The 24,768-nt window shown below is 34.3% G+C and overlaps 1 protein-coding gene across 1 annotated transcript in view; it reads left to right on the top strand.

Moving 5' to 3' along the window:
* The first annotated feature begins 4,680 nt into the window (after positions 1–4,680).
* Positions 4,681–24,768, top strand: part of CCDC178 (coiled-coil domain containing 178) — a 644,800-nt gene continuing 624,712 nt past the window's right edge. The window contains exon 1 of the mRNA XM_051970271.1: positions 4,681–4,794. The gene's annotated coding sequence lies outside the window, so the exon portion shown is untranslated. The remainder of the gene's footprint in view (positions 4,795–24,768) is intronic.

Consider the following 24,768-nt stretch of genomic DNA (forward strand, 5'->3'; position numbering starts at 1 on the left):
TATATGGATATTATATTCCTCTGGTATAAAAGGAAGGAATTAGAGAGGTGAGGAAGATCTTTACTCAGATGCTGAACTACTTGAAAAAAGGAGAATGACATAGGATTTAGGTATCTATATTCTAGCTATCATATTCTATCCACTGATTTGTGGAATTGTGATTGTGTGGACTTAAAATAGGCAAGATTACGGAATGATGAAAGATTATGAAAAGAGCTAGTGGAGATTATTAAAGTGACAATGTAGATTGAGACATATTCAGTCCTCCAGGATCAGCGTAGAGAGAGGGTGTTATGTGAGAGAAGGTAGAGCTAGTGCTAGAGAAGATAGCTGGGGGTGTTAATGTCACCAGCAGGGAATAAGGGAAATAAATGGAAAGAATGTAAGAAAGGGGGGAATTTGGAGGGGATTTTGTTTATTATGTAAAAGGAATTTCAGAGGGCGCATTGGAAAGATAGTTAGAATTAGATCAAAACATGGATAGAGGAGTTTGGTTGGGGGGATGGAGTTGAGAAAACATTAAGAGACATGAGGCATTTTTTTCCCTAAATATTGTCATTTTAATAGGGATCCCTGCTCCTATGATGAAACCATAGGAGAAAGAGTGGGTGGTACATGAGAACAGTTCAGTTTCCAAAGAGTATTATAGAGAGAATTAATTTGGGGCTGGTGCTATTCCTTCATCTGGGAGACTAGTGGAGGGTGTAAAAGTATTGTGGGATGATGGGCAGAAGGTGCTGCTGCCTACCTAATTAGTATCTGAGCCTGGTTCTGGGTTTGGTCTGACGCCCTCTGGGTGCAGGTTGCTTCTGCTCTCTTCCTCTGGGATGTCCTCCCAAATTCAATGATCTTTTCTTAAATCTCAATATTCTTGATTTCTTCCCAGGTTGTTTTTAACTCTCTGCTTATGAATACTATTTCCTTCCTTGTTTTTGTAGTGCTCATTGGTTTTCCTCTTACATGATCAGTTCCCTCTGTTTCCTTTACTGAATAACTATTCATGTCTTATAACATATATGGATACGAACTTCAGGGCTCTATCCTGTATCTTCTCATATATTCTATGGACTTTCAGTGATTTTATCAACTGACATGGATTCAACTAACATTTCTATATATATCCTACCTCCACCCCCATCAATTTTTAGGACTTTGCTCTTGAAACTACTTTGTTTTTATATATGTTTTATATGTTTATATATAAAATAAAATATATTTTATATTTATTTATCTAGCAGATATTGTTTCTCCTGTGTAAAATATAATCTTCTTGAAGACAGAGTCAGGAATTTTAAAAAATCTTTTTGAAGGAAGGAAGGATATTTCAAATATTTAGCACAGTACATAATACACATAAAATATTTAATCCATGTTTGTTCATTTGAATTGACAAATAATAAGTCATCAAAAGAATGAATAACTAAAACTGTTAATAAGAGACTTGTTAACAAGATAGCACACCAAAATTATTTAGAATGTAGCTAAAGCAATCCTTAGAGAAAAATTATATCTCTGAAATATAGATTAATAAAATACAAAAGTGATATTTAATGAACTGAGCATGTATTAAAAAACCCAAATCAGTAAATTAAACAAAACCAAAATAAGAATCAAAGATATTTTTTAAAATGCAGGAGAAATAGACAAAAGGAAAAACACAAAGACTACTTGAATAGTAAATAAAATTTTTGAAAAGTATAAAAACAAAACCAAGAATTTAAAGCAACTACACAATTACCTACAAATATAAAACAACAAATTTAACAATAAAACTCCATTTCCTGAGATAATAAACAAGTTACAAATGACTCATAAAAGGAAAAAAAAAGAAATTCTGTCCTAGATGATTTTAAAAGTGGATTCTCATAAATGTTTAAAGAATAATTAACCATATGTTCTTAGAATTGTTTTCAATATCTAAAAAGGAAGGTACATTATGATATTCCTTGTCATATGCTATCACAAATATTGTTCCAATATCCAAAATACTATCAGAAAGACCTGTTCGTCAATATCATTAATAAATATAGATCTAAATTTTTTTTAAAAATTAAAGATCACAACAACATATCCAAAAATGATATTCACTATGACAAAGTTGGATTTATACTAGGGATACAAGAATGGTTTAAAATTAGGAAAAACAATTAGCATTGTTCATCATATAAAAAAAAATCTTGTGATTATATTAAGAGATGTAAAATCATATTTATAAAACACTCATTTAATAAAATGATAAAAACAGGCAAAGAAGAGTCTCTTTTAAACATGATAAATATATGTGGACAAATTTTTTTTTGAGAATTTTCATCTAGAAAGAAAGGGAAGAAAATAACAAAATGTAAAATGAACAATTTTGATTATATAAAATTTAAAAGTTTCTGGACTAATAAAATATATGCAATTTAAATAAGAAGAAAAACAGTTTATTTGGGAAAAAATTACAAAATATTTTTCTGATGAAGGTCTCATATCCAAGCTATATAAAAATTGCTACAGATATATAAAAAATAAGAATTATTTCCTAATGGATAAATGATGAAAGTATGTGGTCAGGTAGTTCTCAAATTAAGAAATGCAAGTTATTTAACAACTATATTAAAAATTCAGATATTTGGGAGAAAAGGGGATCAAGAATGAAAAAAAAAGGGCCAAGAAAGAGAAAGTGGAAGGAAAGGGAAAAAATTGAGCATAAGCATCTATTAATTATTATTTGCAATTGCAAAATAAGATATTCTTTTTCATTAAATACAAAGACAATAAAAAGGAGACAGTAAAGAAACTAATGTATTGAAGGGGGATGTTGACACACACAAATGATTATTTGGAATTAGGACCTGTGGGATTTTTCCTAGGTAGAAGGCCATCTTCAGGCATCTTGATCTATATCTTGCCACTGGACCCATATCTCTCTGGAGGGGGAAAGTGAGACAGTTACACAACCTTCCTTCCCTCAAATCCAATTCACTTGCATGTTATAAGATCAACTCCCTGATTTCATGGCCCTCTTTAAGAAGGAAGGACAAACAACAAGGTAGTGCAGTGGATAAAAAGCTGGCCCTGAAAACAAGAAAGCTCATCTTCCAAAATTCACATCTCACTAATTGTTTGCCTCTGTAAAAATTAGATGTGATGATTGATGGCAGTTCCAATGATCTTGTGATGAAGAAAGCCATCTACACCCAGAGAGAGGACTGTGGGGACTGAGTGTGGATCACAACATAGCATTCTCACTCTTTTTGTTGTTCACTTGCATTTTTTCTTACTCATTTTCTTTCCTTTTTGATCTGATTTTTCTTGTGCAGAAAGAGAATTGTATAAATATGTTTACACATATTGAATTTAACATATATTTTAACAAGTATAACATATATTGGATTGCTTGCCATCTAGGGAAGGGGATGTGGGGGAAGGAAGGGAAAATCTGAAACACAATGCTATGCAAGGATCAATGTTGAAAAAATTATCTGTTCATGTTTTGAAAATAAAAAGCTTTAAAAATAAAAAAAAATAAACCAAACAATTAGATGGGACTGAACACAACCAATTTTTACTCTAATATAGATTATATTTTTATCACATGTAATTTGATTTTTTGTCATTAATTCCATTGACGTGGGCCTAGGCTGCTTTGGGGTTAGTAGAGTACAAGTATTTATTTTTTACAACAAAATTATGACTTGATCTTTTATTCAACATTCTTCTAATAGCGATTAGCTAGTTTTCCACTTTTTAATCAAAGTGAGACTGATAAATGCTGTTCAATTTCATTTTGTCCATTTTTGTGGGCAATTATATTGACCACTAACCACCTTGGCCAACTTCCTTATCTAGGACTTAAACAAATAAACAAAAAACCAAAGCTAGAAGAAATTCCTATTATTCAAATAAGGTAATAATTGAAGCTGGCAAGTGGGACAGTTGGACTGGGAGTCAGGAAGACTTGAATTCAAGTACTACCTCACTGTGTCCATAGAGAAATCACTTAACCTTAGTTTCCTTAACTATAAAATAAGAGTAACTAGAATCTGCCTCATAAGATTGTGAGAATCCAATGAGGTATTTGTAAAACACATGTCACATAGATGCTATACAAATGCTGTTATTATTCTCTCTTCTATGATTATTGCTTCATAACAGTTGGTACTCTAAACCATATGAAAAGTCTATAAGTTTTCTACGTTCTTTTTGGCATAGGTAGCAGTATTTGCCTAGAGAATTATGCAGTAATTGTAACTCTGAAATGGGCTTATTTTCCACTATTCCCCTTTCGTGGCCTAAATTGCCTAAATTCGGAGCCTTCTTTCCTTTCTCCCCCTTGATAAAAAGGGCTTTGGGAACAATTTACCATTTCAAGTAAGACGGGGAGCTTCAGGATTTGGGTGGGGAAAGAGTTGGGATGCAAGAGAATAGTTTTGGTGTTTGGGGGCCATGTCCGGAAGATTCTGTGCTCCTTATGCCCAATACTCTGCTGGGCTGGATTGATCAAGAAAATGCAGCCAGTACGCGGATGGAGTCGGATCTTAACTACTGCCTTTCCTCAAGGGCTCTCAGAACACCCAGCCCCTAGGCTGGGCGTCAGACGTCAGGGTCCGAACTAGAGGGAACTAGACTGGAGACTAATCCTAGGAACGCCGCTGTTGCCAGGACACGGCAATAACGAACGTCTGTAGGGTTGGGGAGGCGGCAGGCAGGAGCCACAGCCGCCTCCCCGGAGCTGGCAGGGCCAGGCAGGCAGGCTGGGTTTGGCAGCACTGCTTGGGAAGAGAGTTGGAGACTGAGTGGAGCCTGTGGGTGAGTAGTAGAGCAGCGCCCTGGGAACAGGAGCGCACAGCCCACGTACTAAGCGCAGCCTCTTGCTAGGAGTCTGCAGTAGAGGTATGGGGCCAGCTTCTAATGCCTTGGTACACCCAGGAGGAAAGTATACCCTATCCCTACAAATCACTCTCTTGCCCTTCCCTTCCCAGCGTGGAGCTCTCGGATCTATCCAATGCCATGCTGCCCAGCGCAGCTGATTCCTGCAATTGCTCTCCTTCTTACCTCCCCTTCCTCACTGTTACCAACTCTAACTTTCTTTCTCCGTGCCAGGGAGCCAAGTACCTACCATTTCTCTCCTTCCAAAATCCCTGTTTGTGGAGGATCTCTAGGGTCTTCCACAATTCTCTGTGAGCTGTGAGCAAAGCAAGACTTTGCCTTCAGGCATTATTTAATCTCTCCCTCCCTTTGAACTAACTCCTACTCTGCCTCCCTTCTATGTCTATGCTATTTGGGGGGACAGTCAATCTTGATCTACAATGTGAGAATTTTTATACAGTTGTGTAGAATTATTATTTATCTCTATTGTTTAACTTTTTGAGTGTCTTGGCCATCTATTTTCCAGTAAATTGTCAACCAGAGGACTTTTTATGAGCCCCATCAGCAAACTGTGCTGCCTGAAATGGTGTTCTAGGCGTGGAATCATAGGATTTAGAAGTGGAAGGGCATATTAGTGGTCATCCAATTCAACCTTCTCATCTAACAGATGTTGATAGCTTTTTCTAGTTAACTACCCACTCATCATTTGCAATCTGCTGTTCTGTTGGCAGAACAGGTACATATGTATCATTGAGAATAATCTAATAGCTAGCATTTGGTGATAAAATAATGATAGCTCTTTACCTTGCCTATAATTACCTCATTTGATCATCACAACAACACTGTGAGGCAGGTGTTACCATTAGCCCTGTTTTACACAGCAGGAAATTGAGACAGGTTAAGTGACTCTTTTAGAGACCCTGGGCTAAGGAAACATATACAGAATTTGAATTCAGGTCCTCCTGACTCCCAAGGTCTGCACTCTAACCACTGTGCCACAAAGGTGCAGGGTCTCTGGGATTGCAGAATCAGATTGCCTAGTAATGGTATTGCTTATAGAATTTCACTTCTTCACTGGTAGTGGTTAGGATATAAGGAAAACAACTTTGTTTAAGGGATAAATTTAGAGTTATCAAAGATACTTAAATTTTGAAGCTTCCCTGGGAAGGTAATTGATAAGATCATTAGTAGGTAGATACATCATGCTGAAGGTAGAATTAGTGAGTGCAGGATAAATTGTAGCTATCTTCTGTCAGGAAGATTTGGTTTGTTCAATTTATAATATTAAATTTGTAAATGGGATCTTTGTATGCAATATACAATTTTTTTCCCTAGAGTACTTCACTGATTTTTGCATTGTGCCCTGATGTTCCATGCTGGCTACTATCTATCTGCATTAATTTAGGCTTAGTCTCAGAAGTGTCTTATGTTTTCATTTATTGTTCAGTCTTTCATTCAGCAGCATGTGTATGTTGGTTTGAATGGCAAAAACATAGTGTTGATGTTTCTGACTTGCAATAGATTGTATGATATGAAATTATTTTCTACTTTCTTTGTAAATTGACTTTTTTGGGGGTGGGAGGGAAAGGTGGGCTTCCTCCATTGACAACTGGCCTAATTTATGATCTAATAAAACTGCCTGGGTCACAGAGATATTAAGTGACTTAGCCAGTGTCAGAGGCAAGACTTCATTTCAGGACGTTTTGATTCTTTCCCTTGAGTAATGTGGCTTCTCATTGATGTTACTATTTTGAAAAGAGAACTTATGAAATTATGAATTTTTTGAATAGAACAGAAATGTCCTCAAAAAAATTTTTTGAGATATATAGAATTGAAAAAAAGAAAGCCAATCTATCAGCTGAATTAGAAAGTGTTAAAAGTGCTATGTCTGGGAGGTGAAGGAGCTTTGAACAGTTTATGCTGGGAGAAGCTGATTTCTAGGAAATAGGAGATTGAGCGTTAGAAGTGGGTACAGAGATAATTTGTCAAATTCATATCTGAACAAAAATCACTCTACATCTCATCTGACAAGTGGTTTTCCAGGCTTTGCTTGAAGATTTCCAGAAAGAGAGAAACCATGACATCTCAAAGTAGCCCACTTTTATTTAGTTCTAATCATGAAAATGTTTTTCTTTAGATCAAGTCTTAAGGTTTCCTCTTTGTATGGTGTACACATTGATCTATTCTGGTCAGTCAGGACAAATTGAATCCCTCTTCCATTGCCAGCTTTCCAGTACTGGAAAAGAGTACCATATTGCCCCACCCTGAAGTCTTTTGTCAGGATAAATATTCCTAGTGCTTTCCAGGTTTTCTTTTGTGGATCTTCTTAATACTCTTTGGTTACCTTCCTGGTAACCTTCTATGAAGTTTCTAGGTTATCAAGATTCTTCCATATAGAACTGCACATAATACTATAGCTGTGATCTGACCATGTTAGAAATATCATCTCTCTAGTTCTGGAAAGTATATTTCTTAATGCAAGATTACAGCAGTTTTCTTGGACTCTTGAAATTATTCATACATTTTGAGGTTATAAACCATTAAAATTCCCATTTTTTTCAGATGAATTGCTCACTAGGAATGCTTTTGATACCTTAAACTTATAAAATTAATGTTTTGAATCAAAGTGTAGGAGTCTATATTTATCCATTAGTTTTTATTGAATACATATATATATATATTTTATGTACACATATACATAGAGAGAAACTGTGACAGAGAAACAGAAGCAGACAGACACATACACACACAAATAGTATGGAATTAAGGGCATGAGAAAGAGTATTGGCAGCTAGTTGTACATTGGGTCTGAAATGAGGAAGATTTATTTACCTAACTTCAAATCTTCCCATTAAATGACAATTTTATGACAAACTCACTTATCCAAATCAATAGCAAAGCAGAAATTAAAGAAAGCATACATATTAGAATATTTACCAAACAATACTTAACCTTAAATTTTTTATCCCCTACTATTTATTAATATCATTTAAGGAAACAGATTAGAATTCTCTCATGGTACCCTCTGTCTCTGAGGAGAAGAGGGAATATCTGTCTCCTTTGCAGAAGAATAGGAGAAGGAGATGTCAAAGATGTGTTTATTTCTGCTTCCCTCTGTGAGCCACAATAAAATACCTCTTACTACATATAGGGGACAGGGTGGTAATACAGGGTGGATGTCCTGAATTTGTATTAGACTCACACAGTGATATTGTGCACTTTGCTTCTATGCCAGTCAACAACAAATGAGCAGATACACAGAAAATAGATGGTAAGGGTAATTAAGGAATTGAGTTTGGCAAAGCATAAGCAGCAATATAAGCAGCAGCAGTAGTAGGGGGAGGAAAGGGGGACTTGTAAGTTATTTGCATACAGAAGACTGTGTAAAACTGGTTAATTAAAAGATTATGAAAGGAGAAAAATGAACAATGGGAATGTCAGAAGGGATGAAATGATTGGGAGTCATTGTGAAGACAAAGAATGGACAAAGAATGAGGTACACCGAGATGGAAGAATAAGAGGTTTTATTATGGGAGAGGAATTTCAGAGTTGTGGATCATGAAGGTTGAAGTTATGGATGATGGCAGGATCATGATTGTGGGCATATATAAATGACTAAAATGAATGGGAATTGAGGGAGATGAAGGGGAGATAATAGAAATTTAGGCTGATGAACTTGGAAATCAGGGTGATGGTAATTGCATCATATAATTGATGTCTTTAAGTTCAGTATAGTAAGACCATAGATTTAGACCTACACAGGACCTGTGAGGTCAAAGTCACAAGTAAAGACAGTTTTGGGGAAAGAGAGTAAGTCTTTGGGTCTGTTGCTAAACTTCTTAAGAAAGAAAAAATAATGACTTGGTAGATAACAGCAACCATGATAATAAAGGAAAGTGGAGCAAATTTTAAAGGAATATCTTATTTGGTGGATATTCTTAGCAATTTTTTTTCTTTCCCAACCTAATCTATTTGAAATGCTTTTGAATATATTTGTAAGAGTTTAAATAAATATTTTTATCAGTCTTTGTTAGCTTTGTTTAAGTTCATAGACTTTTAAGAAAATTCCCTCAAATACAGTTTCAAATGAGAAATCCTGTAAGAGCACTTTTAAAGCCATCAACTCTTTATATAGATGCAAACATACAGCATCATAGAAAATTAGAATTAGTAGGAATGTCATAATAATCTAAACTTTTCCAATATAGGAATATATCCCTTCCATGACATTTATGAATAACGCAGGGGTCCTCAAACTTTTTAAATAGGGGGCCAGTTCACTGTCCCTCAGACCAGACTATAGTAAAAACAAAAACTTTGTTTTCTGGGCCTTTAAATAAAGAAACTTCATAGTCCTGGTTGAGGGGAATAAACATCCTCACCTGCTGCATCTGGCCCGCGGCTGCAGTTTGAGGACCCTGGGTCGTTTAGCCATCACTTGAATGCTTCCAATGCTAAGAAATTCATATTTTGTGTGGCATCTCATTTTGTGCCATTGGGAAGCTATTAGAAAGTGCTTTCATAAGTTGAGTTGAAATATGTTTCTCCTTTTCACTGATTGATTCTTTTCTACCTTCTGGATCCATATAGAATAAGTCTGTTCCTAGCTATGTTAAACCAATAATGAACAAAGGAAACAATAAATGTAGATACCTCAAAGCAATTTTATTCAAATACAAAACATTTAGAAAGCTTTCTTCTTTGTAACCTTCTACATGTAATTCAGTTTTTGAAAAATAGGTTCCTTTCAAAGTTGCATAAAATTAAACCATGAATATATTTAATTTGACAGCAGAAATAGTTAATCGATGTTTGAGAGACATTTCTGTCACTAAATTTACTTTTCATTAAGTTTTCTTTGCCTTTGGCAGTCATTGTAGATGCATTATGTAGAAAATGTAAGCTAATAACTGATGTGTTTTAGACATTTTGGACAACCTTTTTGTACTATATTCAGTTATGTTCCTTTCATCTAATAATTTATAATTTTATTTTAAACGAATTTCACAAATTGGCACCATAGTCTTCATTTTATAATCTGTTGCCTCATTAAAACTGTACTGAAACTCTCTCCATCTCTTGACAGTTCAAAAAACAACAACAAAACCCCCAAATTTTGTCAGTCTTTCACTAGGCTATTCCCCGCAACCTCCTTTCCACCCCTACAGAATTAGTTTGCTGGCTAGTCATATAAAAATGTGTGCTAGTAATTGTAAAGGAGGTTGGACAAGAGAATGTTAAGTGAGTCTACATAAATCTTTTGTCATGAGTAGAATAATAATTCAAAGGTCTACAGACCACCTTAGTACCATCATTCTCACATACAAAGTAGGTACCTGCTGGTAAAAATAACAGATCTGTGCATAAACAGATGGTTGCATGGATATCTAAGTCTTAATGGCCCAAAAGTATGTTGCTAAAAAGCATTGCTAATCTTTTCTCAGGACCCCTGATGTCAGTATAGCTTTCTGCTATGTGGTGTTGTAGTGTTTTTCCATCCCACTTATGCCCAAATATTCTCTACCATCTGCCTTAGTATCCCTAAGCACCTGCAAGCTGGTTTCAGTTGCTTGTGAGATTGTGAGAGAGTAGGGATTCTTGGAGTCTCTGATAAATAACTGAAGAAATGGTACTCCTTCTTTTTCCTCCTCCAATAATTGTCTCCTACAAATAGTTCAGGGTGACTATTGCATATCCAAGACAATTATAGAAGTTAGTCAATCAACTAGCATCTGATTAAGAGACTACTATGTGCTGAGTGGTACAGTAGATAATAGAACATAATGAATATTTGGAAACACTTGGCAACTGACAGAGCAAAACAGTGACCAACTTTATCAATACCATGGGTTATTTACTTGAATGGAAAATTTTATTTCTTTCATGAATTCTCTTTTGATGTCTTATTTACATGTTTTCCTCCAGTAAAATGTGAGCCCTTTGAGAGCAGAAGTATTTTCATTTAGGTTTTTATATCTCCAGTGCCTAATACAATATCTGCCACATAGCAGACACTTAATAAATGCTTGTTGAATTGTTGTTGTTCAGTTGCTTCAATTGTATCCAAGTTTTGTGACAGTATCTGGAATTTTTTTTGGCAAAGATTCTCAAGTGGTTTGCCATTTCCTTCAGTAGAAATTTTTACAGGTGAGGAAACTGAGGCAAAATAGAGTCACATAACACTATGTGCTTAGAATCCCATAGCTAGTAAGTGTCTCAGGCTGGATTTTTTTTCCTGCAGCTTTTTATTTACAAGTTATATGCATGGATAATTTTACAGCATTGACAATTGCCAAACCTTTTGTTCCAATTTTTCTCCTCCTTCCCTCCACCCTCTCCCCCAGATGGCAGGTTGATCAATACATGTTAAATATGTTAAAGTATAAATTAAATACAATATAAATATACATGTTCAAACAGTTATTTTGCTGTACAAAAAGAATCGGACTTTGAAATATTGTACAATTAGCCTGTGAAGGAAATCAAAAATGCAGGCGGACAAAAATAGAGGGATTGGGAATTCTGTGTAGTAGTTCATAGTCATCTCTCAGAGTTCTTTCACTGGGTGTACCTGGTTCAATTCATTACTGCTCTATTGGAACTGATTTGGTTCATCTCATTGCTACATATGGCCACGTCCATCAGAATTGATCATCATATAGTATTGTTGTTGAAGTATATAATGATCTCCTGGTCCTGCTCATTTCACTCAGCATCAGTTCCTGTAAGTCTCTCCAGGCCTTTCTGAAATCATTTTGTTGGTCATTTCTTACAGAACAATAATATTCCATAATATTCATATATCACAATTCAGCCATTCTCCAATCGATGGGCATATACTCAGTTTCCAGTTTCTGGACACTACAAAGAGACCTGCCACAAACATTCTTGCATATACAGGTTTTTTTCCCTTCTTTAAAATCTATTTGGGATATAAGCTCAGTAATAGCACTGCTGTACCTTCTGAATCCAATTCTCCCTGTGCAACAAGAGAACTGTTCGGTTCTGCAAACATATATTGTATCTAGGATATACTGCAACATATTCAACATATACAGGACTGCTTGCCATCTAGGGGAGGAGGTGGAGGGAGGGAGGGGGAAAATCGGAACAGAAGCAAGTACAAGGGATAATGTTGTAAAAAAAATTACCCTGGCATGGATTCTGTCAATATAAAGTTATTATAAAATAAAATAAAATATTAAAAAAATAGCACTGCTGGATCAAAGGATACGCACAGTTTGATAACTTTTTGAGCATGGTTCCAAATTGCTCTCCAGAATGAGTGGATATATTCACAATTCCACCAACAATGTATCGGTGTCCCTCTTTTCCTACAAACTCTCCAATATCTTTCCCTGTCATTCTAGCCAATCTCTCAGGTTGGATTTGAACGCAGATCTTCCTGACTTTAGACCCTGTCCTCCAATCACTATATCAATAAGCTGCTCTTGAATTCAGATTATTTGATGATAAAATGAATGTATTATTTATTTGTGAATGGCCATTTTTTTCCTGAGGAAAAATGGGGGGGGGAGTTTTGAGTGTTACTTAAAATATATATATATAATAGTTTTTTTTCAAAATATATGCAAATAAAATTTTCAACATTCACTACTTTAAAACCTTGTGTTCCAATTTTTCTCCCTCCCTTCCCTCTACCCCCAGTTATCATGCTATATAAGAAAAATCAGATTAAAAAGAAAAAAAAATGAGAAGGAAAACAAAAAGCAATCAAACATCTATATTGTGGCACATATTCAGTCCCCACAGTTTTCTCTTTGGTTGCAGACAGCACTCTCTATCACAAGTCTGTTGGAATTAGCTTGAATCACCCCATTGTTGAAAGGACCATGTCCATCAGAATTGATCATCACATAATCTTGTTGTTGCTGTGTATAATATTCTCTTGATTCTAATGAGTTTTACTTTCTGAAAAGCAATAATCGCTAACTTAATAAGTATTTATTTTATCAGATCCTGTGCCAATGGCTCTAAATACAAAGAAAGGCAAAAACACTTTTCCTGCCCTCAAGGAACTCATGTCCTAATGAGAGAAGACAGACATATACATTGATAAGTTATACACATATAAATACATACAAACACATATACATACATACACACATATATTATACACACGACAGACATATACATTGATAAGTTATACACATATAAATACATACAAACACATATACATACATACACACATATAAATAAAAGAGAGAGAGACAGAGAGAGACAAAGACAGAGACAGAGAAAATGTAAATGAACGGTCATTTCAGAGGGAAGACATTAGAAAAAGGAGGGAATGAGAAAAAGCTGCAGAAGGTACAATTTGAACTAAGTCTTGAAGGAAGGAGATCAAGGGGATAAGAATATTTCAGGCATGGAGGTCAGATTGACCTGACAAATTACAGAACTGGGAGATAGAGTATTGTGTTTGTTGAGTAGCAAGCAGGCTATTACTATTACTGGATCTTAGACTGTATGAAAGGGAATAAAATGTAAGAAGTGTGGAAAGATGTATGGGAGAGTGGGGTGTGGATCAGGTTGTGAAAGGCCAAAAGATAGTTTAAATTTGTTAGAAGTTATAGGAGTCACTAAAGTTTAGTGCATAGGAGGGTGATATAGTCAGACCTGTGTTTTAGGAACAAAAAAACATTTTGGCTGCTGAGTGGAGGATTGATTGAAGTGAGTGGAGAGACTTGTGGTAGGGCAAACACAAGGTTACTATGATAGTTTAGGTGAAGATGAAGGTTGTGTGATTGGAGATATGGGGACATATCAGAAGAGTGTGAAACAATAAAATTTAAGACAATACAATATATATTTATTAAGTGCCTACTATGTGTCAAGTTTGTGTTAAGTTCTAGGGATACAAATTAGTAAAAGAAAGATAATTTCTGCCTTCAAGGAGTTTATAATCTAATGTGAGAAGACCACACACAATAGGAAGATGGAAAGTGTAGTGACTTGGAGAGACCAAGTTCCATCTTCTTTTGGTTATCCATTTAGAGGGGAGGGGAGGCTGAGGATGTTGGAAGAGTGAGTTGACAGTGTCAAAGATTGAAGAGAAGTCCTGAAGGATGAAGATTAAGTAAAAGCCATAACATTTGCCAAAGAAAGGACCAATAGGAGTTTTGAGCAGAGTTATTTCAATTGAATGTTGAGTTTGGAAGCCAGATGAAGGAGGCTTTTGGATTGAGAGGAGACTAAATGGAGGCATCCAGTGTCAGTGACTTTCTTATGAAATGTTGTTGAGAAGATAAAGAAAGTTATAGGTAATGGGGATGATCAGATCAAGTGAAATTTTTTCCCCCTAAGAATATTAGAGATATGAGTGTGTTTGTAGTAATGAAAGGAGGAGCCAGTTTATGGGGAAAGATTGATGTGAGAATGGGAATGATAGAGGAATGAAGGTGGAGAGAGCAAAGGAAGATGTTTGTGTGATTTAAGATGAGGAGACATCCCAGCCAATGACCTCATTTTTTTTTTTTTTTTGGATGCTCTATGAGGCAAACTCCTCAGTTGAGTGAGTGAAGGGGGAAGTTGAAAACTTTAGGGGGTATGAAATGATTTGAAATAGTTGATATGGTGAATGGGATAATTAATGAATTAGGTAAGGAGGCATAAAAAAGATAGACTTACTAGAAGTTTTAATAGATTGTGGTATGCTAGATAGATTTATATTCCCAAGATTATGCTGGGAATATAATGAACTAATCTTCTGAGAAGCATAATTACTTTCAGATCCAAACTGAATTTTGATGAACCTTCCAAAAACTTTTGTCCCATTAGTAGATTCCTTCCATAAGTAAATCATTATAGATGTTTATAATTCAGAAATACAAACTGCTTAGGTTTGTCATCTTTTCCTTTAAAATAAAGGCTACATCTCATTTGTGAAATAACTAGTTCATAGTGAGTCCAGTTACCATGGCTTCAGGTTCTTTATTTTCATTAAAGAGCATATAAATAGGAATGAAGTAGATGGATTTTGCAAAGAATTAGAGTGTGAGGGATAGTACAACATTGAATGCGTTTACTGAGAGGTTGAGATAAGAAAAGGTGCAAGTGTAGCCAGTGTAGGGGAAAGAACAGAAGTGTGGAAGGATTGTAGTTTATAATGGAGAAAAGGAAGAGGATTAATAACTATGAAGTATTGGGAAAGATGGAATGATAAAAGATAAAATGATTTTAAAAAAAGATAAAAGGAATTCGTGAGTTCATGACCAAGGAAATGGAACATGTGTGGTCAGGGGTGTGCTATAGCTTGCCCTGACTCTGAAGCACTTATTGTCAGATTTTAATGTGAGCATTGAGATCCAAGAAATTGGAAAATACTACAATCAAGGCTTGATTTATTGTTTTGTTGACTGCTGAAATTTAAAAAAGTAATGGAGAACATTAATAATTCAGTTTAACCTTATGATTATGTTGTGTGTACATTTTTTTAGGAGTGTGTAGCCTCTAGCAGCATAATCCAGGAATAGTTGAGACCTCTAATAAACTTTGTGAAAGATATTGTGGAACAAAAGTACTACCAATTACTTTGGACAGCTTTTACAATATTGATTTGATTTATGATGTTTAATTGGGAAAATTTTTTCTGTTTCCTGGGACTCACTTTTCTCATCACCAAATTAAATGAACTAACTCCCCAAAATCTTTTGCTTCTGGCATTCTGTGACAATAACTGGTACAGAGTATATCCTTAATAAATATTTGTTGATTTTTATTATTTACTATCTAATAGCAAATTTAAAATCAGGATGACATTTTGGAGAAATGGTGTTCATTTCTAGCATGGCATAGAATATCAGAAAGATTTAAGTTTAAGAAAGATGACTTGTATGATTTTTTTCATTCATTTTTAATGAAAATTTAATTTTAGGGTTTTAGCAAGTTCTTTTTGATAATTTCTTAATTTTTTTTCCTATCAGTTAAATTTTTCCAGTTCTCTCCACTCCCATTTTCCCCTTGTTTACATTTTTTTAAAAAATCAATTTTGTATTCTTCAAATCTACCCACCCAGTTTTGGTAAAAAAAAAAAATATACCAAGAGAACTCATTATTATTTATTATTATGAATTTAGTGATAAATCCAGAGTTAAAAGTGCTCAGCTGTCTTTTTTAAGGCTTACTTAATTCTAAAGTACCTAAGACCTCTACTAATTAGTACCTACAAATCACTCCATTTTGCCTTCCTCTTGCTTTTTCCTTTTAAAATTTTCTTTCTTTCTCCTTTCTGAAATTCAGATTATAAGGTTGATATGGGTTGGGAGTGGTAGATGTTGAGGAGGAATCTATAGATATATGTATGTATGTATGTATATGTGTATATATGTGTTCCCATACATTCCCATTCCCATACATTGTTCAGTTGTTTCAATTGTATCTGATTCTTTATGATTCCATGTGGGTTTTCTTGGGGAAGATATCTTCTTTGGCTCATTTTACTGATGAGGAAATGAGGCAAATAGGGATAAAGTGACTTGCCCAGGGTCACACAACTAGTACATGTCTGAGCTTAAATTTGAACTCGTCTTCCTGTCTCTAAGTTTAGTGGTATTTCCACTGCACTACTTGGCTGACTCATATGTATATATAAATGCATACATGTACACATAAAATTAACATGTATATTATTAAATATGCATTATTATTACAAATAATGATTATAATAACTTATAATGTCTAATGACCTGATATAATAATTAATATGCATTATTATTAAAATTCTGCCATGATATTTGGCTTTGGCTTTGGATCCAATGATGGATTGAGTCCAAATATACATGTTGGTATATATATGTATTTATGCACACATATACATATATACATACATATATAGTGTGTGTGTGTGTGTATGTGTGTATGTGTGTGTTATATGGGTATCTAAGTAGTCCAGTAGATAGAATGACAGGCCTAGAGTCATGAAGACTCCTCTTCTTGATTTCAAATTTAAACTCAAATACTTACTAGCAGTGTGGCCATGGGGAAGCCACTTAATCCTATTTATCCCAACTTCCATTTGGTAAAATGAGCTAGAGAAGGAAGTGGCACACCACTCTAATATCTCCGCCAAGGAAATTTCAAATAGGATCACAAAGAATCTGAAACGATTGAAAAATGATTAAACAATTAAGTATAAAACCTTGCCATGATGACCAGAGCTAAATACACATATATGCACATTTGTATCTACACACAATATATAATATATATGCACACATGCATGTATGTAAATATGTGTATTTGTAACTTAGCCCTCATCTTCGTGTTAGGGTCTTAATAATTATGTGAAGAGTAGAATAGAAGCTTTTGTGGTCAATAATCATTTTATTTGTATTCCCAATACTATCTACTACTAGCAGAATTTTTTTTCCCCATTGGATATAGGATTTCATTTGTATGGGAACTTAGCTGGTCATATAGCTGCACAGTTGGTCTGTAATGATAGAATTATCTACGGATTGAGAGGTATTGTAATTTACCTTGTGTCAGAGTCAGAACTCTTTCTGAGTCCAAGGTCAGCTCTCCATCCATTGTCATGTTGTTTTGAATATAATAGTTGCTTAATAAGTATTTGTAGAATGGAATTAAATTTAAAGAGGTATTATCACCTTTCCATCTGTGGTATGATAATTTTTAAAGTGATATACAAAATGGCAATTTTATTGCCCTCAATTTATATAAACATTAAAACTCTTATCAGTTACTTTCTGATTTTGCTTGAAAAGACAATTCTGGGATTATCTTACCTGATGGCAGTACTTGGCTGGAATTTCAGTTTTAAAATCTCTATTCATTTGCACTTTTCTAAATTTAATGTCATCTTGCACTTCCTCCTATTTCCATAACCTATTCAGATTCACTTAATTTATTTTTGTATTTTCTGTGGCAGCTGTTCTGTATGTCATCCTAATTTAGTATCATTTTCAAATTTCTTCATTTCTTTTAGAATGTAATAATGATGTTGAAGATGACCTGATCTAATATCCCTCTGGCATGATCTCTATACTTCCATCAAACTGTGTACAATGTCAATTTGTACAACTTGCTGTTTTCAGTGTTTCAGCCAGCTTTTATCAGTATGATACTCTTCATAGGCAAGCTAATTTAAATGTGTTTCTCAAGTAGCTTGTCATGAGATCATGTACAAAATGATACCAGAAGAGGCCAAGTACATAGTTTATGATGTGGTGCTTTCATCCCCTAATTTGATCATTTCCATATAAAATGTATCAAAAGCTCTTGGGATGATTTTTTAAAAATAATAAATTCCTAATGCTTATTATTCTTGATTTTCTTATTCTCTAGATAGCTACACATTTTTTACACTATTTGTCCCATTTTCTTAAGCACTGATTTGTCTCATTGAATACTTTAAATATTATTTTTGACTTTTGGTAGTTTTCTAATAAAAATCAAAGAATAATCATAAGAATTGCTGAGGAGAAGTGGGACATTTGGTTTTCTAGGATAATTTAGCTATTTCCATGTGTCATGCTGATAAATGAAATTTGATTTGAATTTAAATTTTCATATTCATTCAGTGGATAGAATTGCCCTTTTTTTTTTTTTTAATAGGAAGTTAATTGATTGTCCTGGTGTTAATTTATAAGCTGTCTGCTCATCTGACAGCTAAATAATAAGATAAATGGAAATGGTTCTGACACTTAAAATATTTTAAAAGGTATTCCACAAGATTCAGTTTTGATTTTTTTTTTTATTTAAACAAGAGAGAGCACTTGTAGAGAACTACATTTTCCCTCCCCCTTTACAAAAGATTTTTATTAATTGCAAGCCAGTAGTGGAATGAGAAGCTGCTCTAGGCACAACCCTTGAAAGTGAAATATAGTAATGTGAAACTAATGTCTCAAATTAAGTCCTTTCAATTTATAACTTGCAGTGCTAGTTAGAGGGCAAAGATACATACAGTATTAGTCTTACAGCTTTTTATTTTATTTTGGTGTTTTCTGGCTCATTTTTCTTAGAAATTTGAAAAGCTTCAATTAAAATAACTTGAAAGAAGCAATACTGAAGGACCATTCAGTTATTTGATTAGTGCAAACTCTGGATTCTGTCCCTTCCCTTTAGAATTTGAAGACCTCTGAAGAGGAGAAACAACCTTGAATATAGGTCATATTATACAGAGAGTTAATCTTTCAGGTTTTATTAAATTGTACCTTGGTTACTCAGATGAAGCAGAGACTTTTCTTGTTTAACAACATGTGTTTTATATTAATTGAGGAGATACCGTTCTTGGAGAAACCCATTTTGAAGACTTTGATGAATCAAAACCTAATATACTCTGGAGACTTCATGCTATGAGCTACAGATTCCTTCCCTTATATTAGAGCAGAAAAATCAGGACAGCTGTTATCCTGCCCTAGGAAAAATCTGAGTAAAGGAATTTCAGAAATAGCCATTGTAGGAGATCTCAGGATTCCTCTCAGAGAATCTATTATCATTTAAAGCTTAGATGAAAGATGAAATTGATTAACTGTGTGAAGGAAATTTATAATAAGCTACTTAGAGATTAAGATTAATTATTACCATGGAAAGAAGAATGACAGAAATTAAGTTTAAGTGCTGTAACACATTTTGAAATAGATTACTTATTTTTTACCTTGTAAATAGTGAAAATCTAAATTAAGTTTATTAACAGTGTCAGAGGTAATTTTTTGACTATTTGGTTAATTTGCTCACCAACTGGAAAGCTTTTTGGGAGGATATCTAAGAAACTTGATATAGGTGGATAAGATATTGGCTGACCAGAAGTATTTCATTAATGACTTACAGTGGAAACAAACAGGAGGAAGCAAGAATGATGTTGAGTCTAAGACAAGATAACAGGCAAGCCCAAAGAAAAGGGCACGGTACATAGTTTATAAACATTTATTACTTTACATATTAGTCAAGCACTGATGGGATACATAAACAAAAAAACAAAAAAAACAAAAATCCCAACTCTCAAGGAATTTAACAATCTAATGGGGCAAACAAGCAAAGAAATATGTATACACAAACTATATGCAGGAAATAATTAAAAGAAGAAAGAAACTATTTGTAAGAAGCAATGGGAAGAGTTTCTTGTAGAAAAGACGATTTTAGCTGGAACTTAAAGGAAGTCAAGGAAGACAGTAGATGCGAAAGGAGAACATTTCAGACATGGAGGACAGCCAGAGAAAATTCCCAGAACCAAGAGATGGGATGTCTTGTTCATGAAACAGCAAGGAGGCTAGTGTTACTGGACTGAAGAGTATTTGGGGGGGTGATAAGATGTTAGGAGATTACAAAGGCAGGAGGAAGCTATGTTTTAAAGGGTTTTGAATGCCATATTTTATTTGACTTTGGAGGCCCTGGATTTTTTTCAGTCAGGGTTGGATGGGTTACATAACAAGACCTGTGCTTTAAAAATTAATTTGGTGGCTGAATGGGGGATGGATTAGAGTGGAATATAAATTGTAATATACATTTATACATGTTGTTCCCTACTACAAAATTTTAATTTACAATTGAAACCTACATCATATGTAAAGTTGATTATGGCAGAAAGTACTTGAGTGATTTGAAATGAGGAAGAGAGTAGAAGAGGCAAGCAGATCTACCTGTAGGATATTGCAATAATTAAAAGTGTGTCCAAATGGTGGTAGCATCCAGGAGAGAAGGAAGTATATTTGAGAGATGCTATAAAAGTGAAATTGACTTTGACAATGGATTGAAAGGTGGATAAGAGATAATGAGGAGTCAAGGATGACAGTTAGGGTTGCTAACCTGAGGGTTTGAGAGGATATAGTTACTCTCTATATTAATAAGAAAGTTAAAAGTAGCAGAATTGTTCATCAAATTCAAGATGTCTGAAAGGCACTTGAAAATATGAGATTGGAGGTCAGCAGAAAGATTGGAGCAGGAAAAAGAAACTTAAGAATCATCAGCATAGAAATAGTAATTAAATCCATTAAATCTGTTGGGACAGCAGTGGATGGTACTCTGTTTGAAGACAGAAAGACTTGAATTCAAATCTAATCCAGGTATGTACTAGCTGAATGACCCTGGATAAATCACTTAAATTCTGTTTGACTTAGTTTCATCATCTGTCAAGTGAGGATGGTAATAACAGCACCTATTTCCCAGGAGTTTTGTGAAGGTCAAATGAAATAATATTTCTAAAGCTCAGTGCTTGCTACATAGTAGACTCTATAGAAATGTTTGTAATGGTCATTATGATTATTATTATGCTTTATATTCTCAAATTAAATAGTATACTGAGAGAAGAAAAACTAGACCATCACCTTTGGGACATCTACATAATTTCAGTAACAATCCAGCAAAGGACACTGAGTGAAAGAAGTCTGATAGAAGAAGAATCAAAAAGGAGTGATATTCTGAAAATCTAGAGAGAAGAGAGTATTGAGGAGAAGAGGATGAAAAACAGTATGAGAAGTCAAGAAAAGTGATGATTGAGGAAAAACATGGGATTTGGGAATTTAGAGATAATCAGTAACTTTGGAGAGATCCATTTGGGGAGGATTATGAAGATGGAAGCTGGATTACAAGGGCATGAGAAGAGAGACAGTAGAGGAGTCAATTGTAGAAAGTCTTTTCAAGTGGGCAGGAAAAATAGGACATGATAATGATTAGGGGTGGAGGGATCAAGTGAAGTTTTTGAGGATGTTGAAGTCTTTTCTTTTTTTTTTTTTTTTTTTTTGTATTTTTATTATAGGAAGAGAGGGTGCCAAAAAAAAAAGAGAGAGAGAGAGAGAGAGAGATTGAAGAAAAGTGATAATGTGAAGAAGACAGAGGGGGAGCCATCTGTTGAAAGAGAGGGGATAGAATGGAATTTCTTGAAAAGATAGCAGAATTAGCCTTGGTAAAGAGTAAGGCCCGTTTATCATGTGAGACAGCATTGAAGGCAAGATTATGGCAGAAAGTACTTGAGTGATTTGAAATGAGGAAGAGAGTAGAAGAGGAAGATCACACTGAATGGCTTTATTTTCTCTGTAAAATATGAGACAAAATTGATGAGGTTAGGGAGAATCTTGGGAAGCTTGAGGAATGAAGAAAATGTTTGGAAGAGCCACTGTGGAAGACTGAAAAGAAAACTGATAAGGGAGGCATAAAGAGATTGCCTACCAGTCATGAGACTGAGACTGTGTAACATAAATTTGTGATGTACTCAATCATGATTTTCTCCACCTTTGTTCAGCAGCATATTTGAAAGAATGAAGGTGACGAATGTTGAGAACCATCCAAGTCTAAGACATGGCAGGGTAAAATTGGTGATATAATGGAATTAAGGATTCAAAAGAAAACATGTAGAGCTGAATTGGTTAACCAAACTTTCAAGATAGGGAAAAGAGGATAGAGTGGTAAGTGAGAAGGAGATAGTCTGGGAGAGGACTAAGAGGACATGTGATTAGAGGTCCACAATTAGTGTGGATGAAGAGGATGGTTTAGTATTAGAAGGTAGGGGAAGAAAGTGAAAGCCAGTAGATTAGGGTGAGATAATGGGACTTTGGAATTCTTGAACATGGATGTAAAGTATTAGTGAGTGCTGGCAAGATTAGGGTATTACTTTCTTTGTGTATACTTGAGGTGGAGTGGAAGAATAGGTTTTGGGAAGTGAGATGGTAAAAGAACTGGATGATTAGAGTATCCAAAAGAGTATTAATAAGCATGTAGAAGTCACCTAATATAAATGAAGGAGTTTGGGAGGAGAGCAATTGTGAAGTTGAATAAACTACCCATGTTAGAGAAGAATGCTGATAGGTCTAATGTGCTTTTTGCCTAGAATGCTCTTCCTTTTCACTTATTTCTTTTTATTTTTCTTTATTTTACTTCAAGACCTACATCAGACTCCTTATATTTCCCCTCCCCCATTTGCTTTTTTTTTTCTTAAGAATTTTACTTTACATAAATTCTTTATTTTGCATTATCAATCAATTATGCTTCCTATAACATTTCCAATTGAATTAATTTCAATAAATGATATAAATGGCCTGTTATATGCTAAAATACTACGCTAAGTACGAGGAATACAAAGAGAAAAACAGAATAATCTCTTCCCTTAAGGAGCTAATTTCTTACTGCATGGGAGTGGGGAGTAAGACATGTATAAAGGTAAGTATAATGAATATAATTGATGACAGAGCAAGGCAGAATTATTCAACTCTTAACCTTTATTTATCTTTACCAAGAAGATTAATCTTTGGATTAGAAAAGGATCGTATAAAAAAGAGTTATAGGGAATTGAAATCCAAGATAAGTAGAAGGATAGTAGAAAATACCAATTAAATTATTGGTGAGGTGATGGCATGGCACTACCTATATTAATACACTTAGTGCTATACTATTTCAGTTATTGAAAGAGCTATTTTATAAAATGGGAGAATATAACAACCAACATCATGTAGATGAGAAATGGTCTGGAGTCTCAAGGAAACAAGGAAAATAAATGAGTAAAAGTACAAAAGAAAAGATTAAAGCATCCATTACTAAATTTTAAACTTTTACCAAATCAGTAAAAGCATCAATAGAAGAAGAATAGTAGCTATAGAAAATATATCAAATATCAATAACAATCAATACCCAAACATATAAGAAATTGATTCAAATTTTTTTAACATCAAGAGATATAGTAGGCATTTAAATTATTATTGGCTGATTGAATGATGAGGTTTTACAAGATGTTACTCAAATGACCTTATGATTTTTGTATCAACTTTCAGACTATTATAGAGCTATATGGAAAAGATCTTTAAGCATTTTAGAAGAATTTTTCCTAACCATTCACCCAAGAAAATAAAGTGTTTGAAAAATGTATATTTCCTAGCTTATAGCAGGCACTTATAGGGGCAGCATATAGAGTATATATATTGATTTATATGTATGCTTACTTGCATATACTTGTGTATATATATACACACACACACACAAAGATACACATGTATATACATGAATTATCTATAGATATGCATATATTTATATATTTATCCATATATAACTATATATGTGTGCTGTATATATATTATGTATACATACATACAATACACACATACTATATATTGTGTATATATATATATATATATATATATAAAACTTTTAAAGGTAAATAATACAAATGCATAATAAGTTGAGCCCATATTTAGGTATGAGCAGGAAATTTGGCTAGCATGTATTCAGAAATTTGCAAAGTTCCTTTAATAACCCCCAATTTTCACTGAATCAAAACACCCCTTTTTAATAGTAGTATAATACCTGTTGTTGTATGTCTCTAAATTGTGGAGTACAGTAATCTTTAAGGGAATAAGAATAAGTATCACATAGAGGGCAATGAAGATGTGATGGGTGGGTCTGTATATACTGCAAAATGTATGGAAGGTAAAGGGAGCAAGCTTTTATTAAGTGCTTATTATGTGCCACCTGCTGTGATAAATGCTATACAAATATTAGCTCATTTAAGCTTCACAACTGCCCTGTGAGATAGATAGGTGTTATTACTACACCTATTTTACAGAATGTGAGAGGTTAAGTGGTTTGCCTGATGTCACATAGCTGGTAGTGTCTGTGTGTGTGTGTGTGTGTGTGTGTGTGTGTGTGTGTGTGTGTGATTTAGAAAAAAATTGGAATAAAAAATTATCTCTGGGAAATATGAGAATGAAAAAGGAGATGAGCTGGTTATAAGGCAAGGCTAAGGTAGATAATTCAAGTATTTGCATTTGTATTCTTTTAGTATCAAAAGAAAAAGAAGTCCCACAGTATATTAAATGGTCCCCCAGTGATGAACCTGTGGGAGTGCCTGTACAAGAAGTAAATTGGTTGGGCAGGCATGGCTGAGTTGCAATCTGCCTCAAAGGGTGGAATATTCAAATAAATAAAAATGCAGATATTTTTTAATTATTT

The sequence above is a fragment of the Antechinus flavipes genome, chromosome 1 (genome assembly GCF_016432865.1).
Source record: "Antechinus flavipes isolate AdamAnt ecotype Samford, QLD, Australia chromosome 1, AdamAnt_v2, whole genome shotgun sequence".
In the NCBI taxonomy this organism is placed as follows: Eukaryota; Metazoa; Chordata; class Mammalia; order Dasyuromorphia; family Dasyuridae; genus Antechinus; species Antechinus flavipes.